General features: G+C 39.9%; 1 pseudogene; it reads right to left on the bottom strand.

The window, feature by feature from the left end:
* Nucleotides 1–374: 374 nt before the first annotated feature.
* The window catches only part of LOC115986280, a 36,388-nt pseudogene continuing 15,919 nt past the window's right edge, over nt 375–20,843 (bottom strand).

Genomic DNA, 20,843 nt, shown 5'->3' with positions numbered 1-20,843 from the left:
AACACTGCAGAATTCAATCTAGTCCCTGTTCAATGAGGTACATTCTTCTGTCACAAAAAAGATCCATGACAACAAACCCAAAATTACCAGTCTTAAAGCTAGAAACATACTCTGATTAGAGTTTCTTGTGTAATTGTGATGTTCTTTGTAGGCCACATCCACTAGTCCAAACAAAATCTACAACTTTATCTATTTCTTTATTTCTTTTACTTTTCTTTCATTCCAAGGCCAACAGTAAGCTACAAAATAATGGGTTAGTTCTCCCCTTTGTATTGATAATTGCCAACGATGAAAAGGCTACAATCCAAGCAGATTTATCCAAAATACCTTTGGCTTCTTCCATTAATTAAGCAAAATTATTGCAATTTGATTAATTATGTCAATGCTTCTTGCAGTTCTGTGGGTAGCTTTAGATCAGGCTCAGATTTGCTGAGTGGCGAAAAATAGTGCTCTACCACGTCTTTGGACAATTGTTCCAAGCTCGGAGGATTCCACTGCAAATATGTAAGGTTGAATTTAATCAACCATCTTATTGGCTTTATTTCGTGTTAAATTTGCTTATATTTCAGCATTTAGTAGGTGGATTTGTTGTAAGGGTAGTGAGTGAGATAGAGTGTTGATTGCTCAAGAGTATACAAGAAAACAGAGACTCGCGGCTTGATCTCGCGGGTGACTCGCGGCTGCAAGCCGCCAGATGCAGCACACGTGCCAAGCATGTCAGAAGGTGAACAGTCATGCTAGCTAGAGCACTACAGGACAAAATAGGACAACTGCCCATACGATTATCTCGCGACTGGATCTCGCGACTCAGTCAAGTCGCGAGGCCCAGTCAAGTCGCGAGCCACCCCTGTTTTGAAAAACCTGATGTTTCACATTCTCCTCTCACCCCAGTATAAATACCCCTTATACCCACAAATGAAAGAGAGCTTCTAGAGAGAATTTTTAGAGAGAAACCCTAAAGAAAAATAAGATTGATTCACCTACAATCTATACATTAGAGTCTCTTCAAATTCCTCAACTCTCTTCCTCTCCATTGTCAAACTCTTGAGAGGCATTTTACCAAAACCTTGTTCTCACCATATTAATCACTGTGAGAGGGTTGTTTGGTGTTCTAGTAAGCAATTAGGAAGGAACCAATTTACATTGGTTGATGCTACGGTCTAGTAGCGAAATTTGGGAAGCTAGAAAAGAAAAAAGTTCGGCGCAACCTCGTTGGAGCAAGAAGCTTGGAGGGCTTAGGTGCACTGGGTAGATTAGGCTTGGAGGGTCTATTGTTGTCCATATATCCCAACTACATTTTCTAGTGGATTGTTTACCGCTTGGAGGGCGGCGGAAAGGTTTTACGCCGAGGGCTTCGGTTTCCTCTTCGATAACACATTGCGTGTTGTTTTTGTGTTTGCATCTTCCTTCCCTTTTATCTTTGCCTTTTATTATCTGCTGTGTGTTGTGATTTTAATTTGACTTAAATAGTTTTTCCAATTCTATATTATAGTTTATATTCATTTTCCGCACACTAGTTGTTTAACATAAAGCGTGAATTGGTTAATTAGTAATTTGGGGGTCTAAACGTTTAAGGGTGTTTTTTTACACATATTTGAACTTTCAATTGGTATCAGAGCGGGTACACTACTAGTGGTTTCATTACCATTGTGTGATCCTTGACTCCCTATTGAGATGGATCGGTCTCAATCCCTAAATGCACCTCCATATTTTAATGGTAGTAATTATGCTTTTTGGAAGGTTCGCATGAGAGCTTTTCTGTGTTCCATTGATGAATCTGTTTGGGATGCTGTTGAGATAGATTGGACCAGGCCTGAGGAAGCCAAATCCACATGGGATAAGGCAGCACTTGCTGCATCTAATGCTAACAGTAAAGCACTCAATGCTATTTTCTGTGGTGTGTCTCCAGATGAATTTCATAGGATCTCTCACATTACCATTGCTAAAGAAGCATGGGAGATATTGGAGACCACTTACGAAGGCACGAAGAAAGTAAAAGACACCAAGCTGCATATGCTAACCACTCGGTTTGAGGAGTTAAAAATGAGTGAGGATGAATCCTTTGACTCTTTCTATAACAAGCTGAATGAGGTGATTGTAAGCAAGTTCAATTTAGGAGAGAAAACGGAGGATTCTAAAATTGTAAGGAAGATCCTTCGATCATTGCCGGAAAGTTTTAGTGCTAAAGTGACAGCGATTGAAGAGAGCAAGAACCTTGATAACATCAAAGTCCAGGAGCTGGTTGGTTCTCTTCAGACTTATGAGATGTCGCTGCCCAATCAACGGAAGAGTAAATCTCTTACTCTTAAGACCATTAATGAGAAGGTAGAAGACCATGACTCATCGAGAGAAGATGTGGTTGACAAAGATGTTGCATACCTTGTAAAAAATTTCCAAAAATTCTTGAAATTCAAAAATAATTGCAAATTTGATGATAAAGGAAAATTCCAAAGTTCAGGAAGGGAGAAAAGAGAATTCAAAAAGAAAGATGAAAAAGAATCTCAATCTACACAAGGTGTCACTTGTTTCGAATGTAACGGGCATGGACACTTTAAGAAAGAATGTTTGAATTATTTGAAATAAAGAATATCCGAAATATTTGAAATCGAAAAGAAAAGTGTATGCCACGACATTGAGTGACTCGAATTCATCTGACTCAGAATCTAAAGAAAACTGTGATGGAGAGGGGAACTATTCAGCTTTTATGACTATTGCCCATGTTGAGTCTTCAAACGAGTTGAATCTGCTTGTACGAGACCTTGGAGAACATAGCGATGAAGAATCACTAGGAGTTGCTGAAGAATTAGATGCTGAAGAAGATGAAAGCACAACCAATCTTCAAGAGAATTATAATTTACTCCTGGAGAAGTAGGGTGAGTACACAAGAGTGGCCAAGGCAGCTGTGAGAAAAATGAAGAAGGTAGAGGAGGACTATAAGAGTCTCCTAATCCGATATAGGGAGGCCAAATGTGAGATAGAAACACTGAATGGTGAGTTGTCAGAAGCTTACACAAAAGTGAGATTTCTTGAATAAGAGGTTGTGCAAGCAAATGCTAAAATAGAGAAGGTCACCACCAAGAAGCTAGATGATGTTATGTCATCTTAAAAGAGTTTTTCAGAAAAATCCGGATTGAGATATACTGGAGGAAGTAGCTCATCTGGAAAATGTCACTAAAGAAGTGAAGTTTATAAAGGCCAAAGAATCAGCTGATATTGGTCCTACTGCTGAGAAGCCCAAGATGGAGGAGAAGAGAAATGTGGGGAACGAACGGATGTTGAATTCACGTAATCAATCTGTGGGCAGGTCTGAATCCCGAGCTAAGTCTCGTCCACGACCACAAAGAGGTCCTAGATCAAATTATGTGTGTCATCATTGCAGACTTCAAGGGCATACTCGACCAAATTGCCAAAAGGTGAGAGCAAAGAATAATGCAACTCCTCAAAGGTCACGAGGACCTAGAAATGATAGAAGAAATTGGGCAGGTAAACCATCAAGAGATCAAAATGGTGATCCCGGAATGATGAACGTGATGAAGATGATTGGTGCATTCACCAACTGCTTGGAAAGCTTCACACGAAGGTTTGAAAGCCCTAACTCCCGTACCCAATCCTATAAGGAAATCATCCTAAACGCAAGTGATGTGTGGGTGAAAAAGGGTATTCATGCATAAGCATTACAACATGTCCATGCATTAATACTTTCTATACTTTGTGACGATGTTTGATTGTTTGCTTGTTGTTTATGTTGATGGTTGTTTGTTTTTCTATTTGTGCATACTTTTGGTTTTCTTTTTGTTTTTGATCTATCTTTTTCTTCTTGTGTCAAAAATCCAAAAATCACATAAAAATTAGAAAATCAAAAAGTTTGATTGGCATAGTTGAGTTTTGTCTCATAACTTGTTTTGCCTTGTACCTTTGTGCTAATGGCTTTGTGCATTTTCGAACTTAGCTTGTTTCTTTGCACTCTTATTACTGTGGGAGAAATCTTGAAATCTATGTGATTGTTGTAAATAGATCTTCAAACTTGTCATGAATGATGAGTGAATGGTTATGATGATCTTGAGACATGCATAGACTTGTGTTTATATATCTTCCCACTCTTTATTTTTGTTTTTGCTTAAAAGAGCTCACCAAATGTAAATCTCCAAATGAAAAGAGATATTGAGCTGCAAAAGCCTATCGCACATACTAGTATTCGACTAGGAAAAAGGGAAAGCGACCAAAAATTAAAGTGAATGTTTATTCAAAAAGCCAAAGGCTAGTTCATTAAAGTGAAATATCAATTATCACTCTCACAATGAAAGGTGATTTTTTCGAAAGGATTAAAAGATCAAATGTTATGATTGAAAGTGGAGTCAAATGTAAAGCTCCAAGATATGTTATCAAGTTTTGTGAGAGGTCATATATGCATATTTCTATAATTGAGATGGGTTACTTGATCTAGTGCTAATTGTATATGACTTGGTTGAATTGATCATTGAAGTTTCATATTAAACTAAGGACTATCCCATTGTTAATATCCACACACAACACACAAGTTTATGTTCAATAAATGCCATATTCATTTGTGTGATTGTACTTGATAAAATGTGTTTTCACATGCTCAATCTTTGTTGATTCAAGCACAAAAAGATTTTTGAGTGTTTTAGGTGTTTTTGGAAAGTATTTTATTCTTAAAATCTAAAAATTTCAAAAATTCATTTTTGCCCTGTTTTGGCGACTCAGTCGCGGATTAGTCCAGTCGCAGGCCTCAGTCGCGAGTTCGCGAGTCAATTTTGGCGACTTGTTCGATAGTGGTAGGTCCAGTCGCGAGGGTTACTCAGAGATTTTCGCGGCTCAGATCGCGACTCCCTCGCAGGTAGACCTTCCAGTCGCGAAAAACACTTAGAAAATTTTTTCAAAATTTTGTCTTTGAGTGTTTTGGCGGCTTGACCTGACGACTTGTTGGCGACTCACTTCAGTCGCGAAAAATGCGTGTTTGGCAAAAATAGAGGCAGTTTTTAAATCTTTTTCAATTTTCCCTCGAACTTTTTGTGACTATTCATCTTCTCTCTCAACTGTCTCCTTCACAAACGCTCCGTGTAACCATTTTCTAACTCCATTGTTGCTTCCTTTCAGCTCAAAATCTTCAAGTAACAGGTATGAGTTTTCTTTCTTGAACTCTATTTTACTTGATTTTGTGTTTTTCTCTCTGGATTATTCGCATTTGTTTATGTTTTTGAGATGGGTTTTTGTTTCGGCTGTTGCTCTTTGACCATGCTTAGCTTGTGGAAGCTATTGATTTAGTTTGATCTTTATTAAGTTGTTGGTTTTCTTCTTCATCATGTGCTTAGCTAGGGTTTGTTATTTGTTGGTTACTCATCTTGTCTGATCTTATGTTGATGTGTTGATTCAAAATGTTCCTGTTTTGGCTGTGAGGTTTATTGTGCTGAATATGTGCCTGTCCATCTATTGTGTGCATCTGTCTTTTGTTCTTTGAGTCATGTCATACTCATCAATTTGTATGTCTCATTGACATATATTTGTCTTTTGGATGTTTTCTTTCTCTGTTGCTTTAATACTCCCCTGCATTATACCAGCTGTTCTTGTGTATCCACTTTTAGACTTGTTCATCTGTGTGGTTGATTTAAGTAGCATGAGGTTCAATTGTTTTAGTTCATCTGTGTGGTTGCATTTTTGTCCTTGTTACTAACAAAGTACTGATTTGTTCTACATATGTATTGTACTATGTTGTTATGGCCTCTTCTGATTGTTCACAGATGGCTCCTTCATCCCCAAAGAAGAAAACACTTGCAAAGAAAGCAGATAAAAGAATGAAAATGGACCCTAACCTGTTCAGGTCTGTGTCCTACTTTGAGAGATACAAGGACTTCTTCTTAAAGGCAGGAATTATTCAAGAAAGGTTTGTGGATTTGGAGGATTTGAGAGGCACTTTTATCCCCAGTTGTTTTGAAGGGAGAGGATGGGAAAAGCTTTTGTGTGATCTCTCAGTTGTGTGTGAACCCCTGATTAGGGAGTTTTATTCTAATGCTGTGATAAGAGAGGATGATCTAAGCTGCTGGGTTAGAGGTAAAGAGTTCACTTTGGATGCACATGACATTGATGATGTGCTAGGTCTCGAAGGATTAGAAGATTAGGAGTTTGTCAATTACAAAGATAGGATTCTGTCTATTGAAACTGTACAACAGAGGATAGGTGGACAGAGAGAAGGGAAATGTCTGAATACCACAGCTTTTCCAGTGGACATGAGGTGTCTCACTATAATCATGATGTTTAACCTATATCTCATAAGGAAGTTGACTACAATCAACTGTGCAAGAGCAATTTTTCTGATGGACCTCAAAGAAAAGACGTTCATTGACATTAGTTCCCACATATATGACACTATTATGGATGAGACTAGAACCACTTCTAGGCCTAAACTTATCTTCCCTAGTCTACTCATGAGGATCTTTAGAAAGAAGGGTGTTCCAATCCCTCAAGACATCAGTCCCATGTCCACACCTTCTGCAATTAACAAACTAACCTTCAAAAGGATAAGTGTTCGGCTTCCAGGTGAAGAAGATGAAGGTGATGAAGGAGAGGGTGTCTCAATGGAGACTGAGGCAGAGGCAGCAGGGCATGCATCAACCTCATCACCCAGGAGGAGTGGCAAAAGGACTAAAGCATCAACTTCTTCAAATACACCTCCAGATGCATTTCAAGTCATTCTGGAACAACTTGATGAAATCAGAGGGGTCCAGATCGAGCACTCTGAGAGGATGGCAGCCATGCAGGACCAGATTGATATTTGATCTGCAAAACTTGACAGCTTCACCACCCAGCATGGACAGTGACCCTTTGGCCATTCCGGTCAAAAAGGGGGAGATAATACATATAAAGTTAAAGTTCTTGTTTTGTTGAGAAGCAGAAAAGCAGCTCTTAAGGGGGAGTATCATGTTGAGGGGGACCAGTTCAACACAGACAGTTTCCATCTTGTTATTTTGTTATCTTTGTCTATGTTTTTGGTTATTTTATTGTTGCTATGGGTTTGATACACTGTGGTTTTAGTGTATGTTTGTTTCTAACTCATATCTTATAAACTTAGTTTACTCTTTATATATATAGTTGATGTTATTCAGCATATATTGATTTGTACCCATGTTGCTTATGTAAGCTTTTAGGGTTATGTTTTATGCATATTTGTAGGCTTTATGGTTTGTACCATGCTTTATGTAGCCTTTTATGTTTTGTTTAAATTAGTACTTCTATCTAAATGTTTTGCATTTTATTTTATGTACTGTCACTCTTGTACCATTGTAGGATTGTTCCTAGATGCATATACTTAGTGTATTATGCATTGGTTGAGTGTTAGGCATACAAGTAACTTGCTTTGTTCTTGTTAACTTGTATGTTCTAGTGTTCATTCCAAGTGTGAATGAGCACTGTGATCACTATCTTGTAGTGATTACTTGGTTGATCAAGCCATGATTTGATACTTCACTTCATCTTTGCTTGATCACCTTAAGCCTGTTTCATATGCATTTCATACTTTTCTGCATACAATGATCATGGTGTATTGTTGTATTTCAGGAGTTTTATGTTCTTATGATTCAAGTGTTTCACAGCTTCTAGAGTTAGGTGTGAGTAAGTTTTGATCAACTGTTCCCAACTCACATGTTAAGTCTAGAGTCTGTTTTTAGGGTTTTGTCACGGAATAGACAAAGGGGGAGATTGTAAGGTTGAATTTAATCAACCATCTTATTAGCTCTATTCCGTGCCAAATTTGCTTGTATTTCAGCATTTAGTAACCCTATATTTAGGTGGGTTTGTTGTAAGGGTAGTAAGTGAGATAAAATGTTGATTGCTCAAGAGTGTGCAAGAAAACAGAGACTCGCGGCTTGATCTCGCGGGTGACTCGCGGCTGCAAGCCGCCAGATGCAGTACACGTGCCAAGCATGCCAGAAGGTGAACAGTCATACTAGCTGGAGCACTACAAGACAAAACAGGACAACTGCCTATACAGTTATCTCACGACTGAATCTTGCGACTCAGTCAAGTCGCGAGGCCAAGCTGCGAGCCACCCCTGTTTTGAAAAACCTGACGTTTCACATTCTCCTCTCACCCCAGTATAAATACCCCTTATACCCACAAATGAAAGAGAGCTTCTAGAGAGAATTTTTAGAGAGAAACCCTAAAGAAAAACAAGATTGATTCACTTACAATCTATACATTAGAGTCTCTTTAAATTCCTCAACTCTCTTCCTCTCCATTGTCAAACCCTTGAGAGGCATTTTATCAAAACCTTGTTCTCACCATATTCATCACTGTGAGAGGGCTGTTTGGTGTTCTGGGAAGTAGTTAGGAAGGAACCAATTTACATTGGTTGATGCTACGATCTAGTAGCGGAATCTAGGAAGTTAGAAAAGAAAAAGGTTAGACGCAACCTCGTTGGAGCAAGAAACTTGGAGGGCTTAGGTGCACTGGGTAGATTAGGCTTGGAGGGTCTATTGCTATCCATGTATCCCAATTACATTTTCTAGTGGATTGTTTACCGCTTGGAGGGCGGCGAAGAGGTTTTATGCCGAGGGCTTCGGTTTCCTCTTCGATAACACATCGCGTGTTGTCTTTGTGTTTGCATCTTCCTTCCCTTTTATCTTTGCCTTTTATTATCTGCTGTAAGTTGTGATTTTAATTTGGCTTAGATAGTTTTTTCAATTCTATATTATAGCTTATGTTCATTTTCTGCACACTAGTTGTTTGACATAAAGCGTGAATTGATTAATTAGCAATTTGGGGGTCTAAACCTTCAAAGGTGTTTTTTTACACATATTTGAACTTTCAAAATAAAACATGACAATTCAACAATTTAAATGTAATGGATGGACAATTATCTACTAATAACAAAAGTAGATTAGCAATATTGCCATTGACAAATCTGATTATCAATGATAGAACCCCAGTCTTCCACAGTACCTTCTCCTCTTACAACAACTTGCTTTGTTTAAAAAAATAAATAAATAAATTTAGATTGGATTCTTAAATGCAATATTTGCAATATTGCTACCCCACTTGTCCAAAAGGCTGATAACATAAGCTGATGATACCTTTGGTGCCAGGTCCTTGTCTACCATTCGTGCCCGAACACCGTTTAGAAAAAGTACAGAAAAAAAGGTAAGTAACAAGGATCATGAGGGTTTGATTTATTAAGAAGATAATTAGAAGAATGTATACCTCACAAAAATCTCTGGAAACCTGATTATATCCCTTGCAGTGATATTCGGTACTCACGTATCAAGCACTGATCAAGGGTCTGAAATCTACCTTCTCGTATTTGAGCCAGTATGGTGGTTAGGTCGTAATGCAATAGTTTCTTAAAAGGGGAGGAGGAGGGGACAAGGGAAAAAAGGCCCAGTTCTGGAGTATTAGGGACTCACAGATTTCAAAGAAACCTTCAAGCCTAATGGTGAAGCTTCCTTAAGTCTCCTTCAGGTAGAAATGCACCATACATCATTTGTTTTACTTGTCTCACTCTCCTGAGAGAATTGTTTAATTTGAAAACGCAGTCACAACTCACAAGGTTCATCCAGAAAAGTATGAGTAACAATTTAGAGAAATACCCACATATTTTGTTTCATTTTATAACCATAAAGATGGCAATACTAGTATGCAACAATCACAACTCATATAGCCCAACCTTCAGGTTAGTACTTAGAGACTTAACACACACTATATAGATATGGTCCAAAAAGTCAAAAGGAAGAAGAAACCAATTCAAGACACACTTCCATTATTTGTATTTTTTTCTTTTTCTTTTTCTTTTTTACACATGCTTTGGGTTGGTCTTGAACCCATGACCTTAGCCTCCATCCCATTCTTAAGTTAAGAAGTGTCATTTGAGCTAAGGCTCATTAGCAATTCCATTAACTGTATATAAAATGTATACCTACAAAATTGCTTTCCAATCAACTGTGAGGTAGCTAAAGACATTCATCATAATGCTGTTAAATTGTATTTTTTAAATTCAATAAAATGATTTTGGCTATATGGCTGCTTCAGTCATTCTAGCCACTTGTAAATATGAAGATGACAGGAAGCATCTACAGGGTACTCAGATTGACTAATTGAAAAGAGTCTCCTTGATGAAGCCAAAAGTTTTAAAAATGATACAGTTCTCCAAGTAAGAGTTGGTATAGATATTTTTTCATTTAATTTTCCTTTTCTCTAGCAATATGGTTTCTCATGCCTAAGATTTTCTGTTATTTTCTGATAAGGGTATTTTTAGACCTACAAAGCTGACGACACAAAGCATAAGTGAATGGACCAAATGTCTAATTGTTTAGCCTGACAAGCCCACCCTGCAATATAGTAGATGGTCTTATTAGGCTGATGACATGACAAGACTGACAAAGAAATTTTCGTGGGTAGACGGATCTAGAGGAAGCGGCAACAATGGCTGTCCCCCGACGGACGATCACTAAGAAAGGGACGACCAAGATGAAAGCATTTGAGTGGACTGACGAATGCCAAAGAGCATTTAAGGAACTGAAGGCATACCCCGCATCTCCACCACTCCTCAATCCATCCAAATCCAATGAAGAGCCTTCCCTCTACTTGGTCGTATCCTTCACGGTTGTTAGTTTAGCTTTCATCCAAAAGGAGGATCGTGTGCAATTACCCGTGTGCTACACCAATCAAGCGCTTGGGAGAGCAGAAGAAAGATATCCCCCTATGGAGAAGTTAGCCTTAGCCCAAGCATTAGCTGAATTCATCACAAAATTTATGACGAACAAGGCGGAAGGTAGGGGGGGGCAGCAGCCCCATGGAATGTTTGAACGGACAGATCATCCAACAGACATGCTAGAGGGATCGGATTAGTCCTACAATCTTTTGAAGAGGACATCATAGAGTGCACCATCCGACTTCGGTTCCTGACGGCCAATAATGAAGCTAAGTATGAAGTTGTACTAATGGGACTATCAATGAAGACTACAAAACCAAAGGAGAGTGAATGAAGTACCTTAGCGTTGTCAAGAGACGGACAGATTAAAATTTTGCAGTAGAATTTGTACAAGTCCCAAAGGAAGAAAAGAACATGTTGATCAATTGGCCAAGGCTACATCAACCGAACACATGGCTATTGGTCGTCACTAAGGAACTAGAAATACAAGTGATACCAGCAAGTATTGGTTGCACAATTCCAAGCACCTTCAACCTTAAGAATGGGATACTTCCAGAAGACTACACCGCGTCCTAAAGGTTGAAAGTTTAGGCATCACGCAACCCGGGGGCAGTGTACCAGTGGCCTACCGTGTAGAAGGATGCCCAATCCTACGTAAAAGCATACGAAAAATGCCAATGCTTTAGCAAGACCTTATGGCTAAATACTACAAAAGGAAGCCGAAGGGTATCTAATCTCCATCCCAATGGGATGGATCAACAATCAAGGGTACCGACGATCAAGGATGCCAATGGCACCTAATTCTCATCCAAAATTTAAGTCCTACCTACGGGTGGAAGGAAGAACCAAGCCACTCACAAGTGCCTTTGTAAAAAATTTAAGTAACCTTGGGTGGAAGGACAAACAAAGCCACTCAAGAGTACCTTTGACAAAATTCTAAGTCTTCCTACCTATGGGTGGACAGACAAACCAAGTCATCCATAAGTGCCTTGGTCAAAATGCTAAGTCTTCCTACCCACTGGTGAAAGGACGAACCAAGCCACTCATAAGAGCCTTGGAAAAAATTCCAAGCCTTCCTACCTATGGGTGGAGGGGCGAACCAAGTCACCCATAAGTGCCTTATTCAAAATTCTAAGTCTTCCTACGAACAGGTGGACGGATGAACCAAGTCACCCATAAGTGCCTTGGTACAAAATTTAAGTCCTACCTACGGGTGGAAGGATAAACCAAGCCACTCACAAGTGCCTTGGACAAAATTTTAAGTCTTATTAACTATGGGTGGATAGAAGAACCAAGTCACTCATAAGTACCTTGGTCAAAATGCTAAGTCTTCCTGCCTACGGGTGGACGGACAAATCAAGTCACTCCCGACTGCCTTGGACAAAATTTTAAGTCTTATTAACTATGGGTGGACAGAAGAACCAAGTCACTCATAAGTACCTTGGTCAAAATGCTAAGTCTTCCTACCTACTGGTGGAAGGACGAACCAAGCCACTCATGAGCATGGTTTTAAAAACCAGTACGGTGAAAGAACCGGTCGAGGAGCCAATTACCAGTTTTCTTGTCGAACCGTTGATGTCATAAATAATTTAATTATTATTTATTTATACTATATAAATAATTAATAATTTTTTAATTATATATAAAAATTTATATATTAACAAGTGTGTGTGTGTGTCCGACCTCTATAGGGAGAGAAAAATTTCTAGAGTCTTTTTTTGATCCCCCGAAAAGTCAAAATGTTTACACAACAAAGCAACAAATACCTAGTTCAAAACAATAACAACAACCAAATTGGCCAATAGCCTTTTGCTATTTCTCTTTGAAATTCCAAGGCTTTGATTTTGAATCAAATTCACTCTGAGGGTTGGTGGGTTTTTTTTTTTTTTTTTTTTTTTTTTTTTTTTTTTTTTTTTTTTTTTTTTTTATTTGAGAGAAACAGAGTAGGGAAAAAAAAGCAGTTCTTTTCGACTATGATGAGTTCCAATACAACGCCATCTAGCGCAAGAGTCGCTAGATTGGCTAATTCTGCAGCTCCAAGAAGAAATTTCAAGAAACCCAAATGTAATTTCTTCTCAAAAGACTTGATTTTTATGGTTTTTTTTTTGGTGGAGTATTGGTTCCATCCATGAGTACCCACTTGCTAATTTGTTGAGTTTCAACATGGGTTTTGCTTGAGAGGTGAGAACATGGGAGTGAGGTGTGAGCTTGAAAGGTGAGACTCATGAGAAGCGTGAGCTCGAGAGGTAAGATCGTGAGAGGCGTGCGTGAGAAGGAAAAAAGAAACAAAAAACCCAGCACTTTAGAGTTTAGATCAGACCCGTGAGGATGAGAAGGAAAAAAAAATGTTGGAGAGGCATAGGGGTGGCATGCATGATATTCAGGGAGGCAAAGAGAGTGAGCTTCACTGCTTGAGTTGAGTGAGAAAGGCAGAGAGGGTGAGGCAGAGAGGTGAGATAGGCGAGAGCTTGAGATGTCAGATGAGGCGTGAAAGGTGTGAGAACTGAGATGAGAGTGTGAGAGTGTTAGGTCTTAGGACTTTAGTCTTTAGGGTTAGTTCTTAGGCCAAAACGACATAGTTTTACGCTAGGAAAGGACAAAAAAAGACCAACCGGTCAGAAATTGGTTTGACCATGCCGATTTCTGGTTCTCCGGTTGAACTGGCTAGTTTGTACGATTTACCAATTTTTAAGCTATTTTTGGTTTTTTACAATAACTGCATCGGATTGAAGGCCGGTTCCCAATTAAACAAGTCAAACCGACTGGTCCGGTCCGGTTTTTAAAACCATGCTCACGAGTGCCCTGGACGAAATTCCAAGCCTTCCTACCTACGGGTGGACGGACGAACCAAGTCACCCATAAGTGCCTTGGTCAAAATTCTAAGTCTTCCTACCTACAGGTGGATGGATGAACCAAGTCACTCACGAGTGCCTTGGACAAAATTTTAAGTCTTCCTACCGATGGGTGGACGGACGAACCAAGTCACTCATAAGTGCCTTCGTTAAAATGCTAAGTCTTCCTACCTACTGGTGTAAAGACAAACAAGCTACTCACGAGTGCCTTGGACAAAATTCCAAGTCTTTCTACCTACGAGTGGACGGATGAACAAAGTCACCCACAAGTGCCTCGGTCAAAAATCTAAGTCTTCCTACCTACAGTTGGATGGATGAACCAAGTCACTCACAAGTGCCTTAGAACAAAATTTAAGTCCAACCTACAAGTGGTAGGACAAACCAAGCCACTCATAAGTGCCTTGGACAAAATTGTAAGTCTTCCTACCTACCGGTAGACGGATGAACCAAGTCACCCACAAGTGCCTTGAAACAAAATTTAAGTCCTACAAGTGGTAGGACAAACCAAGCCACTTACAAGTGCCTCGGACACAATTGTAAGTCTTCCTACTTACGGGTGGACGGACGAACCAAATCACTCCCAAGGCCTTGAACAAAATTTTAAGTCTTCCTACCTATGAATGGATGGACAAACCAAGTCACACATAAATGCCTTGGTCAAAATGCTAAGTCTTCCTACCTACTGGTGGAAGGACGAACCAAGCCACTCACGAGTGCCTTGGACAAAATTCCAAGTCTTTCGACCTACGGGTGGACAGATGAACTAGGTCACCCACAAGTGCCTTGGTTAAAATTCTAAGTCTTCCTACCTACGGTTAGACAAACGAACCAAGTCATCCACAAGTGCCTTGGTACAAAATTTAAGTCCTACTTACGGGTCGAAGGACAAACCAAGCCACTCACAAGGGCCTTGGACAAAATCGTAAGTCTTCCTGCCTATGGGTGGACGAACGAACCAAGTTCATAAGTGCTTTAGAAAAAATTTTAAGTCTTTCTACCTATGGGTGGCGTGAACAGACGAACCAAGTCACCCATAAATGCCTTGATCATAATTCTAAGTCTTCCTTCCTACGGGTGGATAGATGAACCACGTCACCCACAAGTGCCTAGGTCAAAATTCTAAGTCATCTGACCTACGGGTGGAAGGACGAACCAAGTCACCCAAAAGTGCCTTGGTCAAAATTCTAAGTCTTCCTACCTACGGGTGGATTGACGAACCAAGTCACCCATATATGCTTTGGTACGAAATTTAAGTCCTACCTACGGGTGGAAGGACGAGCTAAGCCATTCACAAGTGCCTTGGACAAAATGCTAAGTCTTCCTGCCTACGGGTGGATGGACGAACCAAGTCACTCACGAGTGAGTTGGACAAAATTTTAAGTCTTCCTACCTATGGGTGAACGAACGAACCAAGTCACCTAAAAGTTCCTTGGTTAAAATTCTAAGTCTTCCTACTCACAGGTGGATGGACGAACTAAGTCACCCACAAGTGCCTTGATCAAAATTCTAAGTCTTCCTACCAACAGGTGGACGAATGAACCAAGTCACCCACAAGTGCCTTGGTACAAAATTTAAGTCCTACCTACGGGTGAAAGGACAAACCAAGCCCCTCACAGGTGCCTTGGACAAAATCGTAAGTCTTCCTGCTTAGGCGTGGACGGATGAACCAAGTCACTCACGAGTGCCTTGGACAAAATTTTAAGTCTTCCTACCTATGGGTGGACGAACGAACCAAGTTACTTATAAGTGCCTTGGTCAAAATGCTAAGTCTTCCTACCTACTGGTGGAAGGACGAACCAAGCCACTCATGAGCATGGTTTTAAAAATCAGTATGGTGAAAGAACCAGTCAAGGAGCCAATTACCGGTTTTCTGGTCAGACCAGGGTCCGACTAATGGACAAATTAGTGATGTCATAAATAATTTAATTCTTTTTTATTTAAATTATATAAATTATTTGTAAATTTTTAATTGTATATAAAAATATATATTAACAAGTGTGTGTGTTTCCGGCCTCTACAGGGAGAGAGAAAATTTTCTAGAGTCTTTTTTTTATCCCTTGAAAAGTCAAAACATTTAGACAACAAAGCAACAAATACCCAGTTGAAAACAATAACAACAACAACCAAATTGGCCAATAGCCTTTTGCTCTCTCTCTTTGAAATTCCAAGGCTGATTTTGAATCAAATTCACTCTGAGTGTTGGTGTGTTTGTTTTGTTTTTATGATTTGAGAGAAATAGAGTTTAGCATAGGAGTCGCTAGATCGGCTGATTCTGCAGCACCCAAAAGAAATTCCAAGAAACCCAAATTTAATTTCTTCTCAAAAGACTTGATTTTTATGGTGTTTTTTTTTTTTTTTTTTTTTGTGGAGTTTAGTTCCATCCATGAGTACCCACTTGCTAATTTGTTGAGTTTTCACATGGGTTTTGCTTAAGAGGTGAGAGTGCAAGAGTGAGGCGTGAGCTTGAGAGGTGAGACTCGTGAAAGGCGTGAGTTTGAGAGGTAAAATCGTGAGAGGCGTGCATGAGAAGGAAAAAAGAAACAAAAAACCCAGCACTTTAGAGTTCAGATCAGACCCATGAGGATGAGAAGGAAAAAAAATGTTGGAGAGGCATGGGCATGGCGTGCTTGACATTCAAAGAGGCAAAGAGAGTAAGCTTGACTACTTGAGTTGAGTGAGAGTGAGGCGGAGAGGGCGAGGCTGAGAGGTGAGAGCTTGAGATTTCAAATGAAGCGTGAGAGGTGTGAGAATTGAGCTGAGAGTGTGTGAGTGTTAGGTCTTAGGACTTTAGTCTTTAGGGTTAGTTTTTAGGCCGAAACAACGTAGTTTTAGGCTAGGAAAGGACAAAAAATGACCAACCGGTAAGTAACCGATTCGACCATGCCGGTTTCCAGTTCTTTGTTTGAACTGGACAGTTTCTACTATTTAATGGTTTTTAAGCTATTTCCGGTTTTTTACAATAACCAGACCGGATTAAAGGCCAATTCCCGGTTGAACTAGTCGGACCGGCTGGTCTGGTCCAATTTTTAAACCATGCTCACGAGTGCCTTGGAAAAAATTCCAAATCTTCCTACCTACAAGTGGACAAACGTACCAAGTCACCCACAAGTACCTTGGTCAAAATTCTAAGTCTTCCTACCTACAGGTGGACGGACAAACCAAGTCACTCTTGAGTGCCTTGGACAAAATTTTAAGTCTTCCTACCTATGGGTGAACAGACGAACCAAGTCACTCATAAGTGCCTTGGTCAAAATGCTAAGTCTTCGTACCTACTAATGGAAGGACGAACCAAGCCACTCACAAGTGCCTTGGAATAAATTTCAAGTCTTCCTACCTATGGGTGGACAGACGAACCAAGTCACCCACAAGTTCCTCAGTCAAAATTCTAAGTCTTCCTACCTATGGTTGGACGGACGAACCAAGTCACCCACAAGTGTCTTGGTACAAAATTTAAGTCCTACCTATGGCTGGAAGGACAAACCAAGCCACTCACAAGTGCCTTGGACAAAATCGTAAGTCTTCCTGCCTACGGGTGGACGGATGAACCAAGTCACTCACGAGTGCCTTAGACAAAATTTTAAGTCTTCCTACCTACAGGTGGACGGATGAACCAAGCCACACACGAGTAACTTGGACAAAATTCCAAGTCTTCCTACCTACGAGTGGACAGATGAACCAAGTCACCCTCAAAATTCTAAGTCTTCCTACCTACGGTTTGAAGGACACTCGGAAAAAATTCTAAGTCTTCCTACCTACGGGTGGACAAACGAACCAAGTCACCCATAAGTGCCTTGGTCAAAATTCTAAGTCTTCCTACCTATGGTTTGACGGACAAACCAAGTAACCCACAAATGCCTTGGTACAAAATTTATGTCCTGCCTACGGGTGAAAGGACAAAACAAGCCACTCACAAGTGCCTTGGACAAAATCATAAGTCTTCCTGCCTACGGGCAAACGGACGAACTAAGTCACTCACGAGTGCCTTGGACAAAATTTTAAGTCTTCCTACCTACGGGTGGGGTGAACAAATTAACCAAGTCACCCACAAGTACCTTGATCAAAATTCTATGTCTTCCTACCTACAAGTGGACGGACGAACCAAGTCACCCACAAGTGCCTAAGTTAAAATTCTTAGTCTTCCGACCTACGGGTGGAAGGACGAACCAAGTCACCCAAAAGTACCTTGGTCAAAATTCTAAGTCTTCTACCTACGGGTGGACTAATGAACCAAGTCACCCATTAATGCCTTGGTACAAAATTTATGTCCTACCTACGGGTGGAAGGACGAGCCAAGCAACTTATAAGTGCCTTGGACAAAATGCTAAGTCTTCCTGCCTATAGGTGGATAGATGAACCAAGTCACTCACGAGTGCCTTGGACAAAATTTTGAGTCTTCCTACCTACAGGTGAACGGACAAACCATGTCACCCAGAAGTTCTTTGGTTAAAATTCTAAGTCTTCCTACTCACAGGTGGACGGACAAACTAAGTCACCCACAAGTGCCTTGATCAAAATTCTAAGTCTTCCTACTTACAGGTGGATGGATGAACTACGTCACACACAAATGCCTTGGTCAAAATTGTAAGTCTTCCTACCTAAGGGTGGAAGGACGAACCAAGTGACCCAGAAGTGCCTTGGTCAAAATTCTAAATCTTCCTACCGATAGGTGGATGGGCGAACCAAGTCACCCACAAGTGCCTTGGTACAAAATTTAAGTCCTACTTACAGGTGGAAGGATATACCTAGCCACTCACAAGTGCCTTGGACAAAATCCTAAGTCTTCCTACCTACGAGTGGATGAACGAACCAAGTCACTCACGAGTGCCTTCAACAAAATTTTAAGTCTTCCCACCTGTGGGTGGATGGACGAACCAATCCCCTAACAAGTACCTTGGTAAAAGATCCAAATCTTTCTACCTATAGGGTGATGAATGATCCACGTGACAAACGATCCAAGTGATCCTCTAAAGATGATTGACTCAAATAGAAATCATCTAACCAAGTCACCAAAGTGACAAACGACCAAAGTCCATAGAATGGGTGGATACAAACTATTATCCAAAAATTTACTAAATCCATAGAATGGACGGATACAAACTAGTATCCAATGTTTACTAAGCCCATAGAACAGACGGATACAAACTAGTATCAAAAATTTATAAAATCCACAAAGTGGACAGATGCCAACTCATGTTATAAGTCCATAAGATGGACAGATATATGAACGAAGTCCACAAAATGAACAGATGTGTCACAAGGCATCCAAGTTTGTCCACAGGATGGACAAATACATTGACTAAGTCTACATGGTGGACGGATGAAAGAGATATAATAAAGTACATCTAATCAACTATTGGACGGATACACCTGAAAAAGGTGTGAGACATCCTTGAATGTATCCCTACTTGAATGAAGTACATATAATGAAAAATTGGTATATACGCTTTCCAAAAATTTTACAAGCTTGTGAAAGCATTATCCAAATGCTTAGGGGGCAATATGGCCATTACGTAGGCTGTTATAGTGAAGCAGCTTTTAATTATCTTGAAGGAGAAAAGGTAAACTCTTGAACGTGCAAGTTCGATGCCTTCAATAAAGCTTAAGGTGTGACTTTGTGTGTGTAAATGTTTATCTGGTTTAGCAAGAGTCCGTAAGGACGGGTGAGGGATACTTGAATGTATCTAATAGTTACTGGGTCCACATGGTGGACGAATACAACGGAAAAACATATCCACATTAACATCGTTGCCTGTTACACTTACACATGCCATCTGACTAGTTTGGCTTTATAGAAACTACGCACGCTTGACGCTCTTTAGATGATGGCTGAGATTAGTTAGTATCAAAAAAGTAACGTACGGTGCGCACGTTGGACGGAAAGTCTTGATTTTGTCGCGATAATTTCAGTTTATCATACCAAGAGAAGTTATTTGTAGTTTGTCACTTGTGCGCATGTTTGGCTACTTTCCAGTTTCCACCGAATTCTCCAATCTCTAATCTATGGTGCCCTTTTCACGCTCAATGGTGTGTTGTTGGCCATTTTCAACTCAAGTTTTGATTTAGACCAATAGGTCATCAAAATATAAAATCATTAATTTTTTATTATGTGTTTTAATAGTTGTTATATTATGCGAAGAGCCTTGGTCCTCCTAACATTTGAAAACGAAACATTCAACCTTTTAGGATTGAAAAATTCTCTGTGCTTAGTGACGGGTTAACGGTTCCCAAAAAAAAAAAGGGATTGGCAAGGAAAAGGAAACAGAGAAAGCTCTTTCCCTTCCTTAACTCAATCACGGCTCCAGCTGAAAAGCTCATTGCCAAATTCAGGGAAGTCTTCTCTACTTTATTTATCCTCTGCCTTTACTCTTGAAGCTTATCATTTGGTTATATTAATTTGAGAACCAATGTATAAATTTGGCTTCGCGCATGGTTGCAAGGCATTTTTATTATGATTATTGAAAGTTCAATAAGTGTATGAAACACCCTGAACGTTTAGACCCCCAATTTACAAATTACTAATTCAAGCTTAATATCAAACAATTAATATGCTGAATATGAACATAAACATAATGCAGAATTTATAAACAATCTAAACCAAATAAAATCACATCCACAGCAAAAATTAAATGGAAAAGATTAAGGGAAGAGAGATGCAAATACAAGGACAACACACAATATGTTATCAAAGAGGAAACTGAAACTCTCGACCCAAAACCTCTCCACCGCCCTCTAAGCGGTAAACAATCCACTAAAGAATGTAGTTGGGATACATGAATAACAGAAGACCCTACAAGCCTAATCTACCCAATGTACCTAAGCCCTCCAATCTCCTACTCTAACAAGGTTACGCCGAACCTATTTCTTCTTTAACTTGCCGGATTCCGCTACTTGACCATAACATCTACCAATATGAAATTGGTCTCTTCTTAATTGCTTCCCAAACACCAAATGCCCTCCTCACAGATATGGGTATGGTGAGAAAAGGTTTTAGTAATGTACCTCTCAAGGATTTGACAATGGAAAGGAAGAGAGTAGAGAAATTTGAAGAGTCTCTATGTGAAGATTGTGGATGAATCAATTTTGTTTTTCTCCAGGGTTTCTCTCTCAAAATTCTCTCTGGAAGCTCTCTCAAAATCGTGGGTATAAGGGTATATATATAGTAGGGTGAGAAGAAATATGAAAAGTCAGTTTTTCCCAAATAGGGTGTTCTGGTGACTTGACCTCGCGACTGGGTTAAGTCGCGAGTTCAAGCCGCGAGCTAATGGCCTGGCCAGCCTGGGACTTTTGTCCTGTAGTGCAACAGCTAGCGAGACTCTTTAGCTTCTGGCATG

This window comes from Quercus lobata, chromosome 4, assembly GCF_001633185.2.
Source record: "Quercus lobata isolate SW786 chromosome 4, ValleyOak3.0 Primary Assembly, whole genome shotgun sequence".
Lineage (NCBI taxonomy): Eukaryota > Viridiplantae > Streptophyta > Magnoliopsida > Fagales > Fagaceae > Quercus > Quercus lobata.
The sequence above is the reverse complement of the archived record's forward strand: the minus strand, read 5'-3'. Positions and strand labels throughout refer to the sequence as shown.